Source organism: Salvelinus fontinalis, chromosome 15, assembly GCF_029448725.1.
Source record: "Salvelinus fontinalis isolate EN_2023a chromosome 15, ASM2944872v1, whole genome shotgun sequence".
NCBI classification, from domain to species: Eukaryota; Metazoa; Chordata; class Actinopteri; order Salmoniformes; family Salmonidae; genus Salvelinus; species Salvelinus fontinalis.
The window spans coordinates 11,723,094-11,745,147 of record NC_074679.1 but is presented as its reverse complement, the minus strand read 5'-3'; the positions used below and the strand labels follow the sequence as shown (position 1 = coordinate 11,745,147).

General features: G+C 41.1%; 1 protein-coding gene across 1 annotated transcript in view; it reads left to right on the top strand.

The window, feature by feature from the left end:
* LOC129811410 (doublecortin domain-containing protein 2-like) overlaps nt 1-21,548 on the top strand; it is an 84,204-nt gene extending 62,656 nt beyond the window's left edge. The window contains exon 13 of the mRNA XM_055862693.1: nt 16,019-21,548. The gene's annotated coding sequence lies outside the window, so the exon portion shown is untranslated. The remainder of the gene's footprint in view (nt 1-16,018) is intronic.
* Nucleotides 21,549-22,054: the final 506 nt, after the last annotated feature.

Genomic DNA, 22,054 nt, shown 5'->3' with positions numbered 1-22,054 from the left:
GCAGTGTTGTAGTACTCTAGTACAGGACTCGGACTTGGCTCAGACTCATGACTAGTGACTCGACTCGGACTATATCAGTGGTGACTCGGACTCGGACTTGACCACTTGTGACTATCTTTTGCATAATTTAATATACTTTGTACAACAACAAATGTTATTAATCTGTATAATCTATTTAGCCTTACAAATGTGCAACACTAATTAAATGTAGCTTATTCAATGGTTGGACAGCAACTTTAAGCACTAGGGAAGAGTGGGGTAAGTTGATTGAGCCACCCCTTGTTTCTAGTAAACCATCAACAAGATGAATCATGTGACCAAATATTTAGGAAGAGGTCATCATTTCATGGAGTCTGTGAAGGAAGAACTCACATGGAAAAAGTGGCAAGCTAGGTCCGAAAACAGATTTTCACAAAGTCAAATGATTAATTGTGCTTGTAAATAAACCAACGTACATTGTTTTGTTCATCATTTGGGGTCTCAATAAGCTACAATATGAGGTCCTAAACCAAGCATGAAAGTGCATCCTTGTAGCTGTGTAGACTAATATAGTCATAATGTTTGCCTTGGGGTATACAATGTGTCATGCATATGAACTCAAGTTAGTCCATTTTTATTGTTACAGAGCAGACATCATCATGCCCCATGTATACCAATGTAAAACAAGCAGGGGTCTAGCCCCCCTCGAGGTTCTTTAGAGAGCAGCCAAGGCAGTGAGAGAAGGGAAGAAGTCCATTTGAGCAGCAGCAAGGGAGGAAATAATCGACTGAATGACACTGAAGAGGTACACTGTTAAAAATAAAGCGACCATGTACCTGTGCGAAAGAGAGGCTATGATAGAGTAGCAGAGGAACACAACATATTTTCTGATGAGTTGGAGTCTGAGCTTGATAAACATATCAAGAATCTCGCGGACCAGTTTAATGGGCTTAGTAGTCTCAAATGCAGAGAAGGTGCCTACAAATTGGCACATCCATTCAATATCCCTGGCTCGTCCTACTATAGCTCCTCCCACCAGCCTCCTCTGCCATGAATTCAACTTTGGCCGACCAGCACCATCCCCCACTGTCACAGGACACCATCACCCACTTACCCCAAGGTGGCTCAACTTACCCTATCCTTATGCTCAATTTATACCATATCCGGGGTAAGTTGTGCCAAGTGACCACTTTTTTTGGACAAGCAATGTTTTAAAAACTGTTAACATGATTTCTGATTATTTCCAGGGATACACAACATCCTGAAATATATGTAGATATCTTTGTTAGAAAGAATACTATATTTCCTTGACGCAGTGATGCTGAATGTAACAAATGGCTCAACATACCCCACTCTCCCCTACCAAGGGACTTGTGACTTGACTCGTGACTCTAGTATAAAGGACTGGGACTTGGACTCGAGCACTAGGGACTTGTGACTTGACTCGTGACTCTAGTATAAAGGACTGAGACTTGGACTCGAGCACTAGGGACTTGTGACTTGACTCGTGACTCAAGTATAAAGGACTGGGACTTGGACTCGAACACTAAGGACTTGAGACTCGACTCGGACTGGAGGATTAGTGACTTGACTACAACACAGTCTTAAAGGGTGTTAGATGATGAAAAACACTTATTTGAAGGAATGCATTGGACTGGAGATTTCGAAAGAAAAATCCCGCTGTTCTATATGTGTTTTTACATACAGCATATTATGGCATGGAGTGTATGAATCCTTGCTCAATGTTCATGTGCCCACTATTAAAGTCAATAAGACAATTATACACTCCGAGTTGTGACAATCAATAAGCATTACTTAAGTGGTTGGCTTAGGATTCTGCCAGTAGTACTTTAGTGTCCGTTGAACAATTTTATTTTTATTTAAAGTATTTCCGTGTAAGGTGAATACCTGTTGTATTCGGCGTATGTGACAAATAAAATTGTATTTGATTTTAAATCTATTTTAAATCCAATATCATGTTCAGTCTGCCCCGATAGCACCATTCAGTTTTCCTCCTCTCATAACACATTCATGTCTTACAGTTGCCTATAGTGCAAACATCAGGCACATCGTCAATTTGGCACACAGCAGTAAGACTGATGTTATTTCCCCTAGGACTTGAAATCAGACGTTTTAATGATCCTCCAGGGACTTATTTGGCAGACGAACATCCAAGCTGACTATACTGTAACCTCACTGACTGCCACACTGCCTACCAGACAAAGAAAACATCAACGTCAAACTGCCGTCCTATCCCCCTAATACACTGTGATATCAGGATATTTTGAGAAATTATCCATCTTAAAGTTGTCATCGGCCCCAGCGATCACATTTAAGGTGTGATTACTGTCCCAGTCAAATGTCAGTAGTGATGAAAACCACAAAGAAGAGCATGACGATTATTAGTCCCAAAAGCCTGGAAGGTATGATATGTTCCCTTTATCTCATTCCGGGATGCGTTTTCACTCTCCACTGCTTTGTTATGCCTGTCTGCTTCCAGCGTGTTACGCTGTAAAGAGTCCCCCTGCGACCGACAGGTGTCTGGTTCCTATTCCCAAATGCAGACGTGCCCTACTACTACTAGAGGCAGATTGCCCGTCTGAGTGAAATTATATATATATATTGTTTTAATACCAGTGCAGAGGCCTTTAGTGATGCATTCTACAAAGAAACGATACAACAGCGAAAGAATGACAGAGTACTATTTGCCATTTTTTCATAAATGGAACCTTGGATTTATTTTTTATTTAAGTAGGCAAGTCAGTTAAGAACAAATTCTTATTTACAATGATGGCCTACACCAGCCAAACCCTAACCCAGATGACTCTGGGCTAATTGTGTGCTGACCTATGGGACTCCAAATCAAGGCCGGTTGTGATGCAGGCTGGAATCAAACCATGGTCTGTAGTGATGCCTCTAGCACTCAGATGCAGTGTCTTAGACTGCTGCGCCACTTGGGAGCCCCTTATGAGAGAAGGCATCCATATGGTATGATTTCTCGGACAATTTAGAGACGCTTTATTCTAAATTGCTGCATGGATGCATTGGGCGCTTCAAGGCAACTCATAGATGTTTTAAATGAATAAGGTCACTATGACTGACTACTGCAAAGACAATGACTGACTACGGCAAAGACAATGACTGACTACTGCAAAGACAATGATTGACTACTGCAAAGACAATGACTGACTACGGCAAAGACAATGACTGACTACTGCAAAGACAATGATTGAGTACTGCAAAAACAATGACTGACTACTGCAAAGTAGTTAGAGTAGTTTCTGGCAGCTTTATTTAAAAGTTGATGTTTATTTGACACAAATGGATGGATTTTAATTAGGCTACACATTATCACTAGCTCATTTGATTGGACATGTGAAGTAGATGCTTATACATTGGATCATACGTTTTCTAGTACATTGAAAAACTGTTTTTTTATAGACATCTGTAATAGTGGGGTTAACCTCAGGGTATAGTAATGTGATTAGCATAGGAAGTCATTCCACCTCCATTACACAATGGTGATAGATACACAAGAATCTGATTAGGTAGGAACAAGCCTTTTGTTCATTACTATTTCATATAGCATATGAAATAGTAATCTGACCCATACAGTAGTTCACAATGGCTGATAGAACCAAACCGGCCTACTTCAATAGAATCTTTTTAGTCCAAATGCTTAATTTCAAAAGAATCATTGATGTCGAGTGCCTGAAAATGTATAGGTCTAACCCATTTACTTAATACATTTGCACTAATAAAAGCTTAGGGATCAAATATGGGCGACAGTATGAACATTTTCTTCTTAGATATCTTAGATCAGCCCAGTCAATCTTGCGTAATGTGTATTATGTACTGACTGTATACTGTATATCTGTCAAATAAAATGGCATGCTTTTAGAAGGGAATCACATAAAATATCATCTGTGTTTGACAGCGGAGTGACGTTGGTTGAACCCCATGCATTAGACATGTTAAGTTCCGTCACTTTCAATATAGTCTTTACATTAGCTAAGTAGCTAACACATCACTTCTCCTTTTAAGCATTTATGAGATCATTCACTTAATTTGGATATTTTGAAATATTCAGCAGGCAAGATATGTCACAAGCGTCTTATGTTAAGTAACACATATCCTCTCTTTTTAATCACTATTAAGTATATATAATTGGAAGGAATAATATCTTAGAAGTGCCATATATTCTTTGTGGTAAACATCTGTTAGACTGCCGTTGCCATGTATAAGAGATATCCATAGTTGCACAGTGGCGTCTGATTCCCCAGTGTTCTATATTGCCCCAGCAAGGTGAATGAGCATACTGACATCCATTGACTTTGACCCTCCAAAGACATTTACATAAAGAAAACACAAACCCAGGCTGTAGATGCCCTCATAAACATGACACGTGTGACGTGACTGTCAGACTTGGACAATGTCACTGTCACGTTGTGTGTGTGTGCGTGTGCGTGTGTGTGAGAGAGAGAAAGTGTGTGTGCCTCTATGTGTGTGTGATGTGTCTGTCAGATATGGGTTGTGTCAGTGTGTGTGCATGCACGTGTGTGTGTGGTCGCGGTGTGACAGCAGCCTGGGGTTTAATTGGCCATCTTAAATATTCATGGGCACGTTGGGTGGATAAATGAAGGTATAAGCACACTGTGAAATCTCCAATAGGTCAGGTGTCGCTGACTCCTCTGGATCCAATTTACTGTATGATCTCACATACAGTCGAATGTCAATTAATATGTTAACGGAATTAAGAGAAACCCTAATGGCATTCATGCAGTAATATAGATTAAGATCAGGAAAAGACATTGCTTCATAAAATTAGCTGCTTTTTAGAAAGTTATTTTATTTGAATGTGAATTGCTGTTTCAACACCTCTTTGCCTCTTTTCACTCACTCTTTATCCATCACACAATAGTCCCAACTACACAGTAGTCCCAACCACACAATAGTCCCAACTACACAGTAGTCCCAACCACACAGTAGTCCCAACTACACAGTAGTCCCAACCACACAGTAGTCCCAACCACACAGTAGTCCCAACTACACAGTAGTCCCAACCACACAGTAGTCCCAACCACACAGTAGTCCCAACTACACAGTAGTCCCAAGAATATATCCAGTGATGCCTCACTATTCAAACCACATCAGCGCTAGCTAGCTCTTTTGCGAAGGTTAGCATTCCAACTCCTCCATTTTCATCACTCTCTTTCGTGGGTTATTTGACGATAATTAACCCTGAATCCAACAGAAACGGGTCACGGGGAGATTGATGGTCTGGTCGGCCCACAACACCTGTTCTACTAGGAAGCTCCCAGTTACAGAATATGACCGCCCGAGCCCAGTGCAATAATGTCAAAGACAAACACACACACACTGTTTGTTTTGTATTGGGCAACGGTGTGAACACAACCTCTGAGCATGGTCATTATTTCAACTGGGACTGGGCTGTTCTAGGGGGCATGCACCGGAGGAACTGTTGTCCAATTACAAGAAGTGGCCATTGGTGCTATTATGTCTACAGATTTTTGTTTTGCAAAGCTGCCCTTCTTGAACAGGTCTCCCTTGAGAAAGACTTCTTCTGAACTCAATGGCACTTCCTGGTTAATTACAGGTTAAATAAAATGTGGAGGAATGTCTTGTGGTGTCTAAAGGTACAGTGGACCCCATAAAACTGTAATCTTGGTCTATAAATTCTGTTGATTGCAATTGGTTCACGTTTCCCGGCTAAGACAATCATCATGATGTTTAGTTTCTTGGCTCTCAAACGTACAATCACCCGATCTGTGGATAAATAGATGACGATGATGACTGAACTGCATGTCCTCTAGTCTACCACCACACCCAAACCCCTGAAACTACCCTAACACAATTAGCTAGCCTAGCTCTGTCTTGTGCCAATGTTTATCGAACAGTTTTGCGCTGCGGATGATTACTGCAGTGGAAATAGAGCATCATACTCATGACGAATTGCATTTCTAGACTGCACACACAGCCTCCATTCTGCCGAAGAGGTTAATCTACACTCCCTTCATCTCACATCTCGCATCCACAGTATGTAGCTAGCTATATGCCTGGCTGGTCTGCCTGCACAGCGAGGGTAATGCGTGGGCCTCTTATCATGTTGAGTTGAAAGAAATCGATGATAGGTTGAAGTAAATTGATAATAAGAAGATTGTGGGAGCTGTACTGTTATATTTCTGTGCAGCCTATGATATTATTGACCATAATATGTTGTTGAAAGAATATATTTATTATAGCCTTTCAACCTCTGCCAAATCAAGGATTTAGAGCTATCTATCTAATAGAACACAGAGGGTTTAATTTAATGGAAGCTTCTCTAATGTTAAACATATAAAGTGTGGTGTACCGCAGGGCAGCTCTTTTGGCCATCTACTTTTTTCTATTTTTACCAATGACCTGCCCCTGGCAATAAACAAAGTCTGTGTATGCTGATGATTCAACCCTTATGATTAAACCACAGCTAGTGAAATCACTGCAACCCTAAACAGAGTTTGACAGTTTTAGAATGGGAGGCTAGTAATAAACTAGTCCTGAACATCTGTAAAACTATGAGCATTGCATTTGGTACAAATCATTCCCCAAGTTCTAGATGTTGGATAATGAATAATGTGGCTGTTGAGCAAGTTGAGGTGACTAAATTACTTGGTGTTACCTTGGATTGTAAACTTTAATGGTCAAAACATATTGATTCAATGGTTGTGAAGATGGGGGGAGGTCTGTCCGTGATAAAGAGATGCTCAGATTATTTGACACCACACTCCACAAGGCAAGTCCTGCAGGCTCTAGTTTGATCTTATCTTGATTATTGTCGTGTCATATGGTCAGGTACTGCAAAGAAGGACCTAGAGATACTACAGCTGGCACATCTGCATGTCTTGCACTTCACTGTAATCAGAGGGCTAATATCATTATAATGCATGCTCGTCTCTCTTGGCTAAAAGCAGAGGGGAGACTGACTGCATCACTTCTTGTTTTTGTAAGAAACATTAGTGTTGAAAATGCGAAATTGTTTGCATTGTCAAATTACACTTTTCACAGTCTCAAAATCCAAAACAAATTCAAGAAAACGTACAGTATTATATAGAGCCATGATTGCATGGAACTCCCTTCCAACAAAGATTGCTCACATGAACAGCAAAACAAATAAAAAAATAAAAGCTAAAGCAACACTTCACCGAACAATTCATCTATACCTACCCAATGTTTTTACATCTTTGAGCGGAGTGAATGCGAGTGGCCAGGGCTAGCAAGTAATGGGATGCAAGTTTAGGATAGGATATCGATTGCTTTGCTTTCTAAAATCAAAACAATTCTGAACTGGAGAAATTACTGCAATACTGTTCATATATTTTGATCACTTTTCATGTCATTTTGGCCAGCTAATAGGCATACCCACTGATCAAGCAACATCGGAAGGAATATGAACCTTTTATGAACGTTACTCGTTAGCTCCGGTGTTCGACTACTTGTAGACAAAATCTAAATCCGACCCACTTGTATTCATAACTACATTGTTGATTGGAAATGACAAACTTATACTAACTAGCTAATTATTCTGTGTTTAAACCAGCCTGATTCATGTATCTGTAGCATGTTATGTTGAATGGGCCAAGGCAGCTGCAACACTCAGGTCAGGGAACTTCGAGCAGGCGTTTTCAAATTGGGTATGCTAGTTAAATGTCAAAATATCCTTGGAAATTAACTGTTTTCCTGAACTAATAATACAATAGTTTTACATTACATTAAAGTAAAGGGTTTCAAACTAATTCCAAGGAGGGCTGAGTTTCTGTTTGTTTTCGCTCCTCCCTTGTACTTGATTGATGAATTAAGGTCAATAACTGGTAAGGAACTCCCCATCCTGGTTGTCTAGGTCTTAATTGAAAGGAAAAAACAAAAACCTTCAGACAATAGGCCCTCCATGGAATGAGTTTGACACCCCTGGACTTGAAAGTATTCAAAACAACCAAAATCAAACAAAAACTGACTTTTGTTGCATTATTCCAACAATGAATCAGTGGGACATCCAACAAAAAAATTGTTGCAGAGGGGGTTTCGGGGGGAGAGAAATAATGAAATGCAGCAAAGTGCTGCGGCTTCTGTTGAGCTTCGTGGGTGACTATTGTCGATGTGTGCAGAGGGCCCCTACAGGCCTATTATTTGGGACAGCAGGTAGCCTAGCGGTTAGAGTGTTGGGCTAGTAACTGAAAGGTTGCTGGATCGAATCCCCGAGCTCAAAAGGTAAGAATCTGTTGTTCTGCCCCTGAACAAGGCAATTAACCCCCTGGTAGGCTGTCATTGTAAATAAGAATTTGTTCTTAACTGACTTGCCTAGTTAAATTAAAAAAGTGTTTCATTTTTCATAAACAGAGGAACCACCAAATGCACACAAGTAACAATGTAGCCCAAAGCAGATGTACAATGTTGTTAATTTATGGAGGACTGAGTGAAACAGGCAGATGGAGCAAGAGAAGGTGGAGGCCTGTTGTGGGACTCTCTGTTCTCACCTCACACACTGAAAACCACACTGGCACACACGGCATGCACACACACGCGCACATATACAGGCGCGCACACTGACACACACTCATGCTGGCATACACGCAAACACACACACACACACAAACATGCACAAATGCACACACAACTCCTTAGGGTTCGACCGGACCGGTTTTAGAACCTGCAGTTTAATGAACTGACTTCATGCAGCTGGACATGGGAGAGGCTACAGGGAAGAGTCACGCTTCATTCTGGCTAACCATATGTATGCATGAATATGCATGTGAATCTGTCATACAGACAACAAGCGGGACGTATATGATGCCATAGGTCACTAATGTGAGGCGGGAAGTGGCTCTCTGCTGGGCAGGCATCAGTACGCGTGGGTGGACTGAGAATCATGGAAATGTAGTCCTTGACTCACTTTTGGAGGACAACATTGATTGAGAAATTTTACCACTTATGATTTTGCTGAGAGTTCGAGGAAGCATCTTTGTTATATCGGAAAAAGTAGCAAACCGGTAGTATATAATAAAAAAAGATGATATATAAAGTATGTATATATATTGTATTGTCACATACACCGAATAAGTGTACACTGAAATGTTGTTTTGCCGGGTCAGCCATAGTATTATGGCGTCCCTGGATCAAATTAGGATTACGTGCCTTGCTCAAGGGCACATTGACCGATTTTGACAATGGACACCTCAAAGGTTGGATAAGACTGTCCCTGCGTTGAATTTGTACAATTTACTCTAAACGGCATATTTTGAGTGTTGCAGGAATAACAAACGATCACGTAAATGTTCCTCAAATAACACTGTTCTGGTTTTTTTCTCCCTATTGTGGATAGGCATTATTACATTTTTCTCTGAGCATTCAAGCTGAGACTCTTATTTGCCACAGACTATTGGTTTGCATTACTGGTGTACAACAACTGCTGCAAACATTGCAAAACTACTTGACTGAATCATAGCCTTGTGTCAGGGCACAGGGTTTTTTTCAATTGGCTCATTGCTAAACGTGTCTCATCAGATTCTGAATGCTTGAAGAAAAACATATCTAGCTACCACACCAGGCTACTGTAGCACAAATATCCCCGTCTTGTTAACTATTTATTTCCAGTGACATTAGCCTAGCATTACGCCCAATGAAAACACATGTGTCCCCCGGCATGCCCCAGACTGCACTGTCCCACAGTCTTTCTGGCGTAAATTCCCCACTTAAAATTTCATGATCTCCGCACTGCAGGATGCCACTTCCATCATGAAAGAGTTCTCGAACCTAATAACCGTAACTATTCTGGCAGAGCCATCAAAAACCTATTTGTTTCAACAAAAACCCAGTTTCCCCCCAATGCAATACTGGGTAATAATACCGGATAGGGTTTAAGAGCAATGAATTGTGGAATTATCATTTTCTTCCGATCCCTTCCCTTTCTTTCTCATTCACTCTCTCTTTCTCTTTCTTTCTCTCCCTATCCCCGAGATCATTATATTAAACACTTAATTATTCATTGGTAATGCCTGTCATGGTGAAATATTCTCCTCTGCCAATCTGAATGCATCAAACTCCCTTTCCCCTCCCCACCCGAGGTTAATGGCAAAGCCCTCACTTGCATTAGCTGGGCTAAATGCGGTGCACCTCATAAGTCAAAGTTCCCTAAGTGAACAGTAGAAGAAGTCTCAGGCTGGGACAACCTGTCTCCTTCACAGCAGGAGGTCAATGAGATCATCCATAGGGATGGGCTGCCTGGACATGGCACACACAGGTTCCAGATCACACCCTTATTGTCTTCTCTTTAGTATGGCAGACCCAGGTATAATAGGGAGATGGGATTGGGTGATTGGTCATGGGGTGAGTAAAGGGAGGACAGAGGAGGCGTGCTCTATTTGACAGTACAACCCGCCCATGTAAGGGACCCTAGGAACGGTGCTATGACTAAATGATGAGAAGAATGACATTAGTAATTCCCAAGAGTATCTGCAATTCGGGCGGACATCAACAGTATTAAACAGATTAGGGGAGATAGTGATGACAAGAATCTCGCAGGTCTGATGGGAAGATGTATTGGGGGCCCTTTTATTAATACACTCTGGCGGGGCAATATTTCCCAAGCAAATATGCAATGTTAACAAAAATGATAGTTTTGTGCACTTAGCAAATTGCATGTTGATTACATCTCCGAGATACTGCTGAAATGAAATATCACTGGTTAACAGGGTATTACACATAATATAAAACCCTTACGGAATAAAAATGCATATATTTAGGTGTGTGCCAATAAAGGAAAACGCTGACACCTGGGTAAACATTTCATCAGCATATTTTTTCACAACAAATAAAATGAGCACCAGAAACAATACATTTCATTTTGAAGGAAGGTCAATCTGTTTTAACCCGAGTCCAAAGAAAATGACACAGGAAAAGGGGAAAAGGGTTTGATTTGATTTGAAAGGGAAGCCAGAGATTAACAGTTTGTCTTAAAAGCCGATATTGATCATTAATTTATCCACTCCTATTACCTCGTTAAACATGTATGACTTCATGTCAGCACATTATTAAGGCCGGCAGCTAAATCCACCCTTCATGCATACCCTTTCTGGCCTGTACGAGCTCCACCATTGGGGCATCTGGTAGAGGTTCTGTAGATAAAAAAACAGTTATTGGAATGGTTTACACTGTGTTTCAGCAACAACATGCTTGCATGTGCAACTGCATCTCAATTAGCTGAAAACTCACATGCCCACCTAATTCCCTCTCCTACATAAAACTTTTTAATCATATTTCAAGAGTTTAGAATCACGTCACTTAATTTGTGTACTTACGACTTAAAAAACACTCAGCATCTGCGTTTAAATTGAATCCATGCCTCCAAATCAATATCATCCACCTTATACATTTTTACAGCGTCTGAATATCACTTCCATACTCTGCCGCTCATTAAGAAAAGGACGGTGAGAGAGAGATGGTGGAATCCCTCGGGGGGCCCACAAAAATACCACAGCTCCCGTAAATAATTTGTTTGTTAATAGCATCTTTTCACAGTTGACTCTCCCCACCGCCGGGCTCATTTCGGGGCCATCTCATCTCATTAGAGCAGGCAGGGTCTAACTAAGATGGCACCATGACAAAACAACAGTCTGAAGCTGCTCAGGAGGAGAAACAGGTGGGTGTGGGCGTCCCAGCCTGGCAGCAGTTTTTTTCTTGCTTCTCTCTCTTCCTCTCAATTCAATTCAATTTAAGGACTTTATTGGCATGGGAAACATATGTTTACATTGCCAAAGCAAGTGAAGTAAATAATAAACAAAAGTGAAATAAACAATAAAAATGAACCGGAAACATTACACTCACAGAAGTTCCAAAAGAATAAAGACATTTCAAATGTCATATTATGTCTATGTACAGGGTTGTAACGATGTGCAAATAGTACAAAAGGGAATATAAAAAAATAAAAAATATGGGTTGTATTTACAATGGTGTTTGTTATTCACTGGTTGCCCTTTTCTTGTGGCAACAGATCACAAATCTTGTTGCTATGATGGCACACTGTGGTATTTCACCCAGTAGATATCGGAGTTTCTCAATATTGGGTTTGTTTTCAAATTCGTTTTAGATCTGTGTAATCTGAGGGAAATATGTCTCTCTAATATGGTCATACATTTGGAAGGAGGTTAGGAAGTGCAGCTCAGTTTCCACCTCATTTTGTGGGCAGTGTGCACATAGCCTGTCTTCTCTTGAGAGCCAGGTCTGCCTACGGCGGCCTTTCTCAATAGCAAGGCTATGCTCACTGAGTCTGTACATAGTCAAAGCTTTCCTTAAGTTTGGGTCAGTCACAGTGGTCAGGTATACTGCCATTGTGTACTCTCTGTTTAGGGCCAAATAGCATTCAAGTTTGATTTGTTTGTTTGTTAATTCTTTCCAATGTGCCAAGTAATTATATTTTTGTTTTCTCATGATTTGGTTGGGTCTAATTGTGTTTCTGTCCTGGGGCTCTGTGGGGTGTGTTTGTGTTTGTGAACAGAGCCCCAGGACCAGCTTGCTTAGGGGACTCTTCTCCAGGTTCATCTCTCTGTTGATGATGGCTTTGTTATGGAAGATTTGGGAATCGCTTCCTTTTTGGTGATTGTAGAATTTAGCGGCTCTTATCTGGATTTTGATAATTAGCTAATTCTGCTCTGCATGCATTCTTTGGGGTTTTACATTGTACAGACCACACAACCATAAAGGGAAATGGGTTCTATAACTGATTCAAGTATTTTTAGCCAGATCCTCACTGGTATGTCAAATTTTATGTTCCTTTTGATGGCAGAGAAGGCCCTTCTTGCCTTGTCTCTCAGCTCGTTCACAGCTTTGTGGAAGTTTCCTGGTATATATGTTTTTGTTGTCTGCTCTAGGGCAACGGTGCCTAGATGGAATTTGTATTTGTGGTCCTGGCGAATTGACCTTTTTTGGAACAGCATTATTTTTGTCTTAGTCAGATTTACTGTCAGGGCCCAGGTCTGGCAGAATCTGTGCAGAAGATCTAGGTGCTACTGTAGGCCCTCCTTGGTTGGTGACAGAAGCACCAGGTCATCAGCAAACAGTAGACATTTGCCTTCAGATTCTAGTAGGGTGAGGCCGGGTGCTGCAGACTGTTCTAGTGCCCGCGCCAATTCGTTGATATATATGTTGAATTCGGAAGTTTGTATACACCTTAGCCAAATACATTTAAACTCAGTTTTTCACAATTCCTGACATTTAATCCTAGTAAAAATTCCCTGTCTTAGTTCAGTTAGGATCACCACTTTATTTTAAGAATGTGAAATGTCAGAATAATGGTAGAGTGAATGATTTATTTCAGCCTTTTTTTATTTCATCACATTCCCAGTGGGTCAGACGTTTACATACACTCAATTAGTATTTGGTAACACTGCCTTTAAATTGTTTAACTTGGGTCAAACATTTCGGGTAGCCTTCCACAAGCTTCCCACAATAAGTTGGATAAATTTTGGCCCATTCCTCCTGACAGAGCTGGTGTAACTGAGTCAGGTTTGTAGGCCTCCCTGCTCGCACACGCTTTTTCAGTTCTGCCCACACATTTTCTATGGGATTGAGGTCAGGGCTTTGTGATGTCCACTCCAATACCTTGACTTTGTTGTCCTTAAGCCATTTCGCCACAACTTTGGAAGTATGCTTGGGGTCATTGTCCATTTGGAAGACCCATTTGCGACCAAGCTTTAACTTCCTGAATGATGTCTTGAGATGTTGCTTCAATATATCCACATCATTTTCTACCTCATGATGCCAGCTATTTTGTGAAGTGAACCAGTTCCTCCTGCAGCAAAGGACCCCCACAACATGATGCTGCCACCCCTGTGCTTTACGGTTATTTTATTTTTATTTTACCGTTATTTTACCAGGTAAGTTGACTGAGAACACGTTCTCATTTGCAGCAACGACCTGGGGAATAGTTACAGGGGAGAGGAGGGGGATGAATGCGCCAATTGTAAACTGGGGATTATTAGGTGACCATGATGGTGTGAGGGCCAGATTGGGAATTTAGCCAGGACACCGGGGTTAACACCCGTACTCTTACGATAAGTGCCATGGGATCTTTAATGACCTCAGAGAGTCAGGACACCCGTTTAACGTCCCATCCGAAAGACGGCACCCTACACAGGGCAGTGTCCCCAATCACTGCCCTGGGGCATTGGGATATTTTTTTTTTTTTTAGACCAGAGGAAAGAGTGCCTCCTACTGGCCCTCCAACACCACTTCCAGCAGCATCTGGACTCCCATCCAGGGACTGACCAGGACCAACCCTGCTTAGCTTCAGAAGCAAGCCAGCGGTGGTATGCAGGGTGGTATGCTGCTGGCATGGTGTTCTTCAGCTTGCAAGCCTCCCATTTTTTCCTCCAAACATAACGATGTTCATTTTGGCCAAACAGTTCTATTTTTGTTTCATCAGACCAGAGGATATTTCTCCAAAAATATCTTTGTCCCCATGTGCTGTTGCAAACCGTAGTCTGGCTGTTTTATGGCGGTTTTGGAGCAGTGGCTTCTTCCTTGCTGAGCTGCCTTTCAGGTTATGTTGATATAGGACTCGTTTTACTGTGGATATAGATACTTTTGTACCTGTTTCCTCCAGCATCTTCACAAGGTCCTTTGCTGTTGTTCTGGGATTGATTTGCACTTTTCACATCAAAGTATGTTCATCATCCTGAGCGGTATGATGGCTGCGTGGTCCCATGTTGTTTATACTTGTGTACTATTGTTTGTACAGATGAACGTGGTACCTTCAGGCGTTTGGAAAGTACTCCCAAGGATGAAGCAGACTTGTGGAGGTCTACATTTTTTTTTCTAAGTTCTTGGCTGATTTATTTTGATTTTCCCATGATGTCAAGCAAAGAGGCACTGCGTTTGAAGGTAGGCCTTGAAATACATGCACAGGTACACCTCCAAGTGACTCAAATGATGTCAACAGAAGCTTCTAAAGCCATGACATCATTTTCTGGAATTTTCCAAGCTGTTTAAAGGAACAGTCAATTTATTGTTTGTAAACTTCTGAACCACTGGAATTACAGTGAATTACAGATTATAAGTGAAATAATCTGTCTGTAAACAATTGTTGGAAAAATTACTTGTGTCATGCTGATGTCTAACCGACTTGCCAAAACTATAGTTTGTTGACAAGAATTTTGTGGAGTGGTTGAAAAACGAGTTTTAATGACTCCAACCTAAGTGATTGTAAACTTCCGACTTCAACTGTATATTGAAGACGGTGGGGCTTAAGCTGCATCCCTCTTTCCACAGCTCTGTGAAATGAAATGTGTGTGTTTTTTGTCAATTTTAACCACACATTTGTTGTTTGTGTAAATTCATTTTTTAATGTTGTACGTTTTCCCCCCAACACCACTTTCCATCAATTTGTATAGCAGACTCTCATGCCAAATTGAGTCAAAGGCTTTTTTGAAATCAACAAAGCATGAGAGGACTTTGCCTTTGTTTTGGTTTGTTTGTTTGTCAATTAGGGTGTGCAGGGTGAATACGTGGTCTGTCGTACGGTGATTTGGTAAAAAGCCAATTTGACATTTGCTCAGTACATTGTTTTCACTGAGTGTCTGCTGTTAATGATAATGCAGAGGATTTTCCCAAGGTTGCTGTTGACGCATATCCCATGGTTGTTATTGGGGTCAAATTTGTCTCCACTTTTGTGGATTGGGGGGGGATCAGTCCTTGGTTCCAAATTTTGGGGAAGATGCCAGAGCTAAGGATGATGTTAAAGAGTTTAAGTATAGCCAATTGCAATTTGTTGTTTGTATATTTTATCATTTCATTGAGGATACCATCAACAACACAGGCCTTTTTAGGTTGGAGGGTTTGTATTTTGTCCTGTAGTTCATTCAATGTAATTGGAGAATCCAGTGGGTTCTGGTATACTTTAATAGTTGATTATCTCTCTCTCTTTCTTCTCTTTCTCTCTTCTCTCTCTGTTTTTCTTCTGTCTCTATCGCTCTTCTTCCTCTCTCTTCAGATCCAGATGGAGATGATGCTGTCATGCTCTTTGCACCAACTCTCTCACCAAATCCAGCATATGGAGAGTCGTATATGTTTTCAGCTGAAGCCACTCATTGTCTTTGGTCTCTTCGGGGAATAGTGCTGCATCCTTACAGTAAATAAATACATTGAAATATATTGCATACTGTAGAAGAGGAGGCCATGCTATGGAGTCAGTATACTTAATGTAAGCAACAGGGATGAAGTAATGTAGGGGCTTGGTTCAGGGGCACACCAACAACCATTGTGGGCTGTTCAATCTCCGTTAATGTGGTCACACAGGTTTAAGTCATTCATCAGCCCCTAGGATGATGCAATTATTACCTTCTCCCTTTACTGATGCTCCCTTTATTTCATGCAGAAAACAATATTTATTGGCTACTGCGATGCATTCATTTTCGACTGTGATCTTGTACTAAATCACCTTGTGTGTAACCTTATAATGATAATGAGCGCATTGTCTAATACCGTAGTCATATTACTCATTTCTCCTCCCTCTGTAACGCTACACGCTAGCCGTAAGTCTGATTTCTCAGGTCATATATAGCTATATTTACTGTCACAGCTTACTTAAATAATCACTTGCACGTCGGAACACATTATGGCCCTCTGTCAAGGTAATATCACATTGTCAACGCTGTTGGGAAGCAAATATTAAACCATAGATCAATGTTTAACAATTTATAAAGGACTGAATGCGAATGTCACCGTTTCCATTACTGGTGGCCTTTGGCTATATTATAATAATTTAATTCCGCATATCAGGGAAAAGCTTTTATCATTATTGCTTTTTTTATGTCTAAAAGGATCATGGCAACATGTATTATGTACAGTATGTCTGTTTAAATGAGACATGGCACTGATTGAACAATTGTGCCCCATACCTTTGCACACAGTTGGCTTGTTGTCGGGCAGAGTAGAGTAGATGGGACATGGGAATAATGATTTCCTTTGATGTATTGCCATGTTGCTTGCAACAGTACAGGATCTGCAGTTCCTACAGTAAATTGAGTTTTCTGATGTGCCTGGTGTTCCTACAGCCTTCTGGGCGGGTACGTAGTCTGTAAGGGAGTGCCTTGGGTAATGTTTCCTTCCTGATGGCCTGATCCAAATCCTATACACCTGCTGTTGTTGTGCATGAGTGGAGAGAAGCTCCTATCCTCCCCTATATTCACCTCCTTATCATAGGTGATCTCACTCTGGGCCCAATGAACTACTTGTTGGAAAATCCCTCCATCCCTCCATCCCTGATCCTGAGTCAGGGGCCTGGTGGGTGCGAGGGGAGGCGACGCCCGCCAGTTTGCCCATGGGATCAACCAGGATCAGCGGTTTCTGACTGGGCGCTCTGCCTGCTTGCCGCTGGGAACCTCCAAGTGAATCTGATTAGTTCTCTATGGAAGAGGCGTTGGAGACGGGGTCAAAGCATGGCAGCTCGGATTACCTTGGAAGAAGAAGAGAATGAGAAAGGTTTGAAAAAAAAGGCATTTGTCTCTCTCAAACCCTCAAACAAGCGGTTGTGGGCTAACAAGGGGTACAATTGACAGATGTGGAGAGAAATCTCAATTTCCCCTGTCAAATCAGCATGATACCTGGCCCCTGGATTTAATTGGTCGAGACACCTCACCTAATCCCTGAGTCGGTCGGCTCCTTGGAACCTTGGAGCAGCATGGCCCTTAAACTCCATTCGTCAATGAAGCAGACAAAAGAGTCAAAAGAGGGCCTCTGCTTTGAGCTCTAATCCAATTAGAAAGTTGATAAGGAGCCTGAGTAGAGTTTCACGTTACTTAAAAGTGCACATGAACTCTGGGCACCTCGGTGACCTTTGGTGACCTCAGAGAATGGCATCTTGATAGAGGCACAGCGGGTCCCTTATGCTGGATCTTCCTCTGACCAGAGGAGGGGGTGTGAGAAGGATGCTACAACAGCTGTATTACCATCCAAGCTAGGAGTGTTTCTAAGAGTGTTGAAGAGCTCCTGATACTTGTGTAATGGCACACTGTTTGTTTTTCACTTAAGTGCAATTTATTATTTTTAATACACTTATGTAAATACAACAAGACAACGGAGCCACTTTGGTGTTAAAAAAATATTTGTATAGCACTTCAGGGATTGTGTGTGTGGCTAAACTGATTTATTCATATTTCTTTCTAAACAGGGTTGTGATTGCTTTAGGTGATTACATTGCAAGTAAATGCATAAATATTTATTATTGCTTTTAAGACATTTTAAGCCTATATCACGCCTCAGGAGAAGACCCAGATGCAGACAGTTTCAAAGTGACAAACGTTTATTACAAAAACTGGAGGGCAGGCAACGAACAGGTCAAGGGCAGGCAGAGGTCAGTAATCCAGAGCAGAATCAGAAAGGTACAGGACGGCAGGCATGCTCAGGGTCAGGGCAGGCAGAATAATCAAAACTGGGAAAGCTAGAAAACAGGAACTAGAGAAAGACAGGAGCAAGGGAAAAACGTTGATAGGCTTGACGAAACAAAACAAACTGGGAACAGACAAACAGAGAACACAGCTGTAAATACACTGGGGATAATGAGAAAGATGGGTGACACCTGGAAAGAGGTGGAGACAAGCACAAAGACAGGTGAAACAGATCAGGGTGTGACAGGCTAACCATTCTCTCCATTCATATTTAAAACTGGCAGGCGCTGCATACAGTCAAAGTTAACACAAGACTAAAAAGTGTAACTTTTTGATGTGAGAGTACTATTCAAATTATCATCAACTTGTTATTAAGATGTGTCAGGCCAAAGACCATTGGCCCAAGAAATAGTTCCTAAATGTTTGGCTAACGGGGCACTTTCTGGGTCTCATAATATTCTATTAAGGATTTGCGTCAATTCAAATCTGGTATCAGGACATAATGTGATTCAGAGTCACCGAATATACTTTAAGTATTTTTATTAAACTCAATCGATAAATGGTAAATGCAATTTTCGTATATAAGGGTTCTCTGTATCACCTCGCAGGGCAGAACAGAGAACTGGCAGGATGTAAGTAAACAGCTGTTCTTATACTGTGATAGACGTAGTTCCAACCCGCCTGTTGGCCTATCACAGTAGAGGCTGAGCGTGGTTTAAACTTGCTCAGCCTATCGCCGGCGCTCAGGCTGGTCCCAGCCTCTTGGCACTCCTTGGTGTCCGGCGCTGTTGCTGTGTAGATTACGCTCCCAAACCCTGGAGACTGAGGTCAGACAGTTCTGTAACATTGTTTGAGCTATTTGCACCTGCATAGAAAGCATACTGTTCTCGCTCAAGGTTAACCACAGCTTCTGAGCACACTATCTGGGGCACAATGTTACTTTCAGCACACACACACAGACACCCAGGCGCCCAGGCTAACAGTTGCTAATATTATATCACATGTGATATAGTATTGGGTTATAGTGCAATAAACACAGATCCTCACAATTCCCATTTACATTACACATTGAATTACAAGACAGAATATCTGTACTTTCGGTTTTGCTAATTAGCACTCTGTGATGGTTAAAGCATGACTTGGGGCCTCTTGACTAAATTACATAGGCCTTCTTTAGGATAAACATTCCCAGTGTTTCTAACACAAGCCTATATTACGTGCAGGACAGCTGGTTGGGGATGAGAAGGTAGTAGCTTGTTAGACATGTAGCTGTTAGGGATGTTTGGTGATATTTGTTTAGGGGTGTTTGGTTGTAGTTGTTTAGGGATGTTAGGTGATAGTTGTTTAGGGATGATTAGTGATATTTGTTTATGGATGTTTGGTGGTACAGTAGTTGTTTAGGGATGTTTGGTGATATTTGTTTAGGTGTGTTTGGTGATATTTGTTTATGGATATTTGGTGGTAAAGTAGTTGTTTAGGGATGTTTGGTGGTAGTTTTTTAGGGATGTTTGGTGATATTTGTTTAGGGGTGTTTGGTAGAAGTTGTTTAGGGATGTTTGGTGAGTTGTTTAGGGATGATTGGTGATATTTGTTTATGGATGTTTGGTGGTAAAGTAGTTGTTTAGGGATGTTTGGTGGTAGTTTTTTAGGGATGTTTGGTGCTAGTTGTTTAGGGATGTTTGGTGGTAGTTTAGGGATGTTTGGTTGTAGTTGTTTAGGGGTGATTGGTGGTAGTTGTTTAGGGATGTTTGGTGCTAGTTGTTTAGGGATGTTTGGTGGTAGTTGTTTTTGGATGATTGGTTGTAGTTGTTTAGGGGTGATTGGTGGTAGTTGTTTTTGGATGATTGGTTGTAGTTGTTTAGGGATGTTTGGTGGTAGTTGTTTTTGGATGATTGGTTGTAGTTGTTTAGGGGTGATTGGTGGTAGTTGTTTAGGGATGTTTGGTGCTAGTTGTTTAGGGATGTTTGGTGGTAGTTGTTTTTGGATGATTGGTTGTAGTTGTTTAGGGATGTTTGGTGGTAGTTGTTTTTGGATGATTGGTTGTAGTTGTTTAGGGGTGATTGGTGGTAGTTGTTTAGGGATGTTTGGTGCTAGTTGTTTAGGGATGTTTGGTGCTAGTTATTTAGGGATGTTTGGTGCTAGTTATTTAGGGATGTTTGGTGGTAGTTGTTTAGGAATGTTTGGTGGTAGTTGTTTAGGAATGTTTGGTGCTAGTTGTTTAGGGTTGTTTGGTGCTAGTTGTTTAGGGAAGTTTTGTGCTAGTTGTTTAGGGATGTTTGGTGCTAGTTATTTGCACCCCTCTGAGAATGGAGCTCAACATATAGCAGCCTTGGGGATTTCCATTTTGAAATTATGAATAATTTGACTTAAATTGAATTACTTACCACAAAATCCACTGCTATAGCTATTGACATTGCAACTAGTTAACTGTCAGGGTGACATAGGGAAACACATCTTAGTTGGTAGAGAAGGGAATGGAAAGACACCCATATCAGCCATGGTGATTATTTTCTTCATCAGAACGACTGAGTAGGTGGCATTTATGACCTGCATACAAATACAAACAAGCTACCTCGGTAAACAAAATATAATGGACCTCACATTTCTGTTTAACACTGTTTCTAGATGGATCTCATTTGTTATGATTTAATTTATGTGTGAAGACTAGAATGCAAACCTAAAAATTATTATTGGACATAATAGGCATGCAAATTGACTTTGGAGACATGGCAACCCTCTTGGATACAGCCTTGCAGCAGTACTCCATTAGTACTGTATTGTATCACTCATAGCCATGTTTGAATTCTATTGTCCCTGTCGTTATTGTTATTAGCATGCATCTCTTCTATTTAATGTCTCTGTATGCCACTGTGATGAGAGGTATAATAATTGTGCGCCAATCCTTAAGAAAACTAACACCCTTCATTATTCTGGTATTATAGTTATGCTGGCGATTAACGCTTGACTTCACAATTACATACTTCATTTGATTGCTTTTAGCGGCGGGATTCAATAGGTTGTTTGCTATCGACATCAAGCATTGCACAGCTATGTATTGAGAGGAGAGGCAATGTCAAGGTTGAATACTCTGCTATCAGGAGTTAGGCTGCAACTACAATGAATTCAGAAAGTATTCAGACCCCTTAACCTTTCCCACATTTTGTTACGTTACAGTCTTATTCTAAAATGGATTAAATAAAAATCCTCATCAATCTACACACAATTCCCCATAATGACAAAGCAAAAACTGTTATTTAGACAATTTTTGCAAATAAAATAAAAAATATATGAAATATTACATTTACATAAGTGTTCAGTCCCTTTACTCAGTACTTTGTTGAAGCACCTTTGGCAGCAATTACAGCCTTGAGTCTTCTTGGGTATGACGCTACAAGCTTGGCACACTTGTATTTGGGGAGTTTCTCCCATTCTTCTCTGCAGATCCTCTCAAGCTCTGTCAGGTTGGATGGGGAGCATCACTGCACAGCTATTTTCAGGTCTCTCCAGAGATGTTAGATCGGGTTCAAGTTTGGGCTCTGGCTGGACCACTCAAGGAAATTCAGAGACTTGTCCCGAACCCACTCCTGTGTTGTCTTGGCTGTCTGCTTAGGGTCGTTGTTCTGTTGGAAGGTGAATCTTTG